This window comes from Chiloscyllium punctatum, chromosome 17 (genome assembly GCF_047496795.1).
Source record: "Chiloscyllium punctatum isolate Juve2018m chromosome 17, sChiPun1.3, whole genome shotgun sequence".
Classification (NCBI taxonomy): Eukaryota; Metazoa; Chordata; class Chondrichthyes; order Orectolobiformes; family Hemiscylliidae; genus Chiloscyllium; species Chiloscyllium punctatum.
The window spans coordinates 15,909,522-15,915,448 of NC_092755.1; the positions used below are offsets into that span (position 1 = coordinate 15,909,522).

Sequence of the window (5,927 nt, forward strand, 5' to 3'; positions counted from 1 at the left end):
ATTGCCTGGTTAGTTCAGAAATTAGATTAGTGTGGAAACAGGCCCTTCAGCCCAACAAGTCTGCACCGACCCACCTGCAGGCAATTTAGTATGGCCAATTCATCTAAACTGCACATTTGTGGACTGTGGGAGGGAATCGGAGCAAACCCTCGCAGACACAGGGAGAACATGCAAACTCCACACAGCTAGTCACTTGAAGCAGGAATTGAACGCGGGTCTCTGGCGCTGTAAGGCAGCAGCGCTAACCACTTTGCCACCGGGCCGCACACGACTATGCGGCATTTTCTTTGCTCAGGGGCCAGTAAATCGATGGAACTCCTTGCCGAAATTGTTGTTGAAGCTGAATTGTTGTGTATTTTCAAACTGTGCCACACAGATATTTAACCAGAAAGATGATAAAGCTTTGTCGAGGCAATGCTGGAGAATGGAGTTGAGGATTATCAGATCAGCCATGAGTTCGTTGAATGGTGGAGCAGACTCGATGCGCTGAATGTCCGTCTTCCAATCCAACATCATTTGGTCTAACGCCTTATTTAATTGATACCTTTAGAATTCTGAGGGGAGGGGATGAAGTGATAGAAAAGGTTTCTCAATCTGATCAGATAGATCAGGAAGTATGCTCATAAATTCATGACCAGGAAATGTGTTGGGGCCTGGATACAACAAATGGCACTGGGCACACCGCAGATGGGTATGTGCAGATGTTGTGATTGCTAAAGAAAATTGGTGGATCTAATATTGTTGCCAACTTGGTGATCACGCTGTATGATGGATCGCGGTATGATTCACACAGCAAAAGGTTGTAAAAGACTGAAAGATTCATTTCATTGGAAAAGTTTTCTGCGGTTCCAATTCAATTGACTGTTTAAATTACTGATCAGAACTTTGTGTGGAGTATTACATTAAAATTCACAATCCCACTGGATAAACTATTGCACTCGATCTTTCCTTATTTGTTCCCCTTTCATTCGACATAAATTCATAGAATGTCAAGATGGAATGAAAGGAGAAAAGAAACGTTTGCACTCCATTTCATTATCCCAATGTAACTTACAACAGAATCAAATTGCTTTACTTCGACTTTGATGAGGTACCGATTTCTCACAAATCTCCGGTACAATGAAGGGCAAGAGCAAGATCGTCCACGTTCAATGTTGCATTCAATTTTGCTCCGAATTTATTTCAGCTGAACGAAAATACTGATGAGAAAAACAGAAGGTTGAACTACAAAACAAGATGGCAGTTTTGATGCTCAGTTACATTGGCAGATTTCAATGGGTATCAAATGAACCCAAAATCATGGCGATCCTCCTCCCATCTTTAAGGCATGGGATTAAAGCAGGAAATCGATCTCCAAGAGACGGGTCACTTCCTATTCATTATGGAATAGCTTTCCTTGACAATATACCAAATCTGCTCAGTTCCATTTATTATGCTTCATGTGGAATATTAATAGAAATCTTTTAAAAAACACTGAGTTTTTTGCTGAATCTTACTCAGCTGCAGACGTTTCCGATATTTCTTTGCATCTGAAGTCGTCCAAATTAGATATTGTTTCCTCGCACCTTCTACCCCCTACACCCTCCTTTACACTTTTACCTGGCCACACGCTGTCTCTCTCCTGTTGAAACTCACTGCTTGTGTGTCTCTCAATGTGCCTTTCCAAATATTTTGGAAACAGATTGTCTGAGTGACAGAAATTCTGCCCCCATTATTTCTTTGTCCTACATCGATGGTTTTGAAATCTTGACTTTCAGAAATTTATGAACTTGAAAAAGTGAATTTGCCACATATTTACTCTCTCCAAACCTCAAATACTCTGGAAAACTTCCATTCGGTTTTCCTTGGTTTAGTTTCAAATTTTCCAAAACACAAATAAATAAAACTCCATCCCCACTAAATGCCGTCAGCATCGTCTCCAATGTCTTAGCAGCACAGTAAACGCTGGAAGTGTCCTCTCTAATAGAATCACCGATTCCCTACATTGCAGAAAGTACAGTTGAGTCAATCGGGTCTGTCGGGAGACTATGAACAGCATCTCAACCAGACCTAGCTCCCGTCTCTATCCCCGCAGACCTCTGGCTTGTGATTTCAAATAAACCTGGTGGAATAAAACCTGGCAACTTGTGACTGCTGAACTTATCACTGCGTTACACATGGCTAATTCACTGAACTTACTGAGTTCACTCCCTGGACAGATGAGCGCCATTTAACATGACCAATCCACCTAACCTACAGACTTCAGAGCAGTGCGAACCACTGATCAAATGTAACATCACATTGAACACTATCTGGATCATGTGTAATGGCTTTACACACTGGCAACTCCGCCTAGTGAAAGCAAGCTGCGCCCATCAACCCGAATTCAATACATCCAAACGCGGTTCTACGCTGTACAACCTCAGTAGTTCTGCTGGAAATGTTTCTGCACTCAGATCTGAATGGGTTCATTCTGTTTTCTTCCTCAGATTCCTGCTTTAAATGAAACACATCAGTCAGGAACAACTCTATATAATGGTTTTGATTGCAACACAAACACAATGTGCAGTTTGCTGAAGTTACGTGTTTGCACTTTCACTGACACTCTGTCTCCCCAGGAGCTGCAGTACTTCCCCAAATGATTCAGACAGCACTGTCCTTCCTGAGACATGTCCCATCGAGAATGCAAGGCCAGCCATGAATAACCTTCACTGGGGAACAGAGCGACAGGTTTAAAACCTTTACGATGCCCCCAGCGGATTATTGAGCCCTGTGACAGGTGGGGACACTAACCACAATACTGTGGAGGACAACAACGTCGAAGGAGGCCCTTCAGCCTGTTGTGGCCGCACTTGTCAAACACAACTGCTGAACGACCTGAATCAAGTTTTCCATCGTTTAGCCCATGATCTTACATGTTTTGGCATCGCAAATCAACATCTCAAGTTTTTTATTAAGGTTAGAATGATTTCCGCCTCTCTGACCCTTTCCGCAAATCTACTCAAACCTTTCTGCCTTTTCCCGAAATCTCTTGGCCCCAGTGTTCGATCTCTCCATCAATAAGAAACGCTTCTTTCAGTCTATCCTATCCATATCCCTCAGTATTTAGTACATCTCAGTCATGTCTTCTCCAATCTCCTCTGCTCGGAGACAAACAGCCCCAGTCTGTCCAATCTCTCCTTACAACTGAAACTCTTCAGCCCAGACAATATCCCAGTGAATCTCTACTGCAACGTTCCCAGTGCGATCACATCCATGCAGTACTCTGAATTGCAGAACTGCACACAGTAATCTAGCTGGGGCCTAATGAACTTTTTTTTTTCTATTCTGTTACAGTATGAGGGCGTCGCTGGCTCGGCAGTATTGATTGCTATACCAAATTGCACAGCGGGTAGTTGAGACTCAACCGTATTGTCGTGATTCTGGAGTCACATGGAGGCCCGAGCAGGTAAGAATGGCTGTTACATTCCTTAAATGACGTCAGATAGTTTTTTTTTCATCAATTGAACATGGATATATAGGAGTTATTAGATTCTTAATTCCAGATATTTATTGAATCCCAATTCTACCACCTAGCATGGTCGGAGTGAAACCCAGGTACCTGGTGTCTGAATTAACAGTTCAGTGTTCAGTGGTAATAGCGCTCGGCCATTGCAGAAAAGCAGTGAAACTGATCTTATCCAATGAAGTCGCTTTTCCCCGATACTGTTCTGTGCCATTTTCCTGAGCTTGCCCCCCCCCCAACCCCCCCAACCCCAATAATATCTGGTCCGTATCAGTAAAAGCTGCTACATGAGTATTGATCTCACAACAGTGGTAACCAAATGGATCAAATGGTCTGCAGGTCCCGATGGTGGGGTTGGGGCATGTTCACCCAGCAACAGTGACCCCAGCCACACAGACTGATCGGTATCAATGGGAGAGTCTGTATTAGATTCTGCAATGCCTCAATGAAATAGGAAATGACTCCGCAAACACATGAGGAAAGAGCAGCGCTCTGAAAGCTAGTGCTTCAATTAAACCTGTAAGACCATAAGCTGGTGTTGGGTCATTTTTAACTTTGTACTCCATAGTCCAACACCGACATCTCCAAATTAATGAAATGGGGGTATGGGATGGAAAGTTCGGTTAGTGATCGTAGGAGGGAAGAAATCTCTGAGAACGGGTGGATTTGAATTCTGACATATGAAACACAGAGATGTGAGCGAGCAGAACTTGGAGGAAAAAAATCACCTTGGAGAAAATCAAAACTTTGAAACAACTGATTCCTTTGTGTTTCACAAAAGACAGGGACATACAGAGCTATGATTGCCGTGACTCGGATTCGAACCGAGGTTTCTGCGGCCACAACGCAGAGTACTAACCACTATACGATCACAGCACACCACAGACGAACACATCAAGTGCATGCTCTAAGTACAGTATTATAAGGAATGTTAGGCAGAGCACCAAATGCATACTATCAGTGCTTAGCGAACAGTAGCAAATATGTGGGAACTCAGAATGGTCTGACTGTTTAACATCGGTTCCCCAGTGGCTGTGTTAATTCCATCATTAATGTGTTGAGGGCTGAGATAAATATATTTCTCCAAAACAACAAGGACTCCGGGGACAGTGCAGCTTTTGTTACCTGCACATCCACCAATATCATTTATTGTATCTGTTGCTCCCGGTGCAGTCTCCTGTACATTTGGGGACTGGGCGCCTCCTAGCAGAGCGCTTTAGGGAACATCTCTGGGACACCCGCACCAATGAACCACACAGCCCTGTGGCCCAACATTTCACATCTCCCTCCCACTCTGCCGAAGACATGGAGGACCTGGGCCTCCTTCACCGCCGCTCCCTCACCAACAGAAACCTGGAGGAAGAATGCCTCATCTTCCGCCTCGGAACACTTCAACCCAGGTTATCAATGTGGACTTCAACAGTTTCCTCATTTCCCCTTCCTCCACCTCACCATAGTTCCAAACTTCCAGCTCAGCACTGTCCCCATGACTTCTCCTGTGTTGTCCTACCTGCCTATCAACTATTCCACCAATCCATTCCACCCTCCCACCAGACCTATCACCTTCATCCCCTCCCACATTTACCGATTGTACTCTATGCTACTTTCTCCCCACCCCCAACCTCCTCTCACTTATCTCTCCACCCTTCAGGCTCTCTGCCTGTATTCCTGATGAAGAGCTTTTGCCCGAAAAGTCGATTTTACTGTTCCTCGGATGCTGCCTGATCTGCTGTGCTCTTCCAGCACCACTAATCCAGAATCTGGTTTCCACCATCTGCAGTCATTGTTTATACCAAGCTTTTGTTGAAAGGCATATTTCAATAGCAATGCAGTTTAACATCGGTTACTTCTCGAGTTTCCCCACACAAGGCAGTAACCACTGCTGCCACATAGTCCCAGATCCCAGCCCCAAAATCAGAGGAACTGAGTGGCGCAGTCGCGAAGATGCAACTTGCAATCGAGATGGGAATGAGGTCGCACAGATACTCGATGGTTCAAGTGAATCAACCGGAGAATGCACGGTTTCTATGATGGTTTATAGGCGCAAGCAATTCCGAGGGTGGGAGTGCTTCTGGTCAAAGGCGGGGCAGAAGGGAAAATCTGTTCCCGTTTATAATAACAGCAATCTACACTGCATCTTGCTGAGACAGCTGAGTGCTGCAACTGGAGCGGGGGCAGCTGGTTTGAAGTTTAATTTTGCTTCACTATCACCCACTTCCCTGGAATGAATTGCTTTCACCATTTTTATTTCCAATTGTTTGGTATCTCCCTGTAGTCTGCAGCTTTCTTCCTCATGGTTAATTGCATGACGAACTGTTGTATGATCTGCACACTGCTAAATCACGGCCACTACAAGTAAATAGGAATCATTGATCTATATGAGAAAACAGTGGAACTCACAGCTGGCATGCTTCATAGGTTTTCAGGCGACACCAGAATTGTA

At 44.5% G+C, this 5,927-nt stretch overlaps 1 non-coding gene across 1 annotated transcript; it reads right to left on the reverse strand.

The window, feature by feature from the left end:
* Positions 1–4,288: 4,288 nt before the first annotated feature.
* On the reverse strand, positions 4,289–4,360 carry trnah-gug (transfer RNA histidin (anticodon GUG)). Its single transcript has one exon. It is a non-coding gene; the product is annotated as a tRNA-His (tRNA).
* Between the last annotated feature and the right edge of the window lie 1,567 nt (positions 4,361–5,927).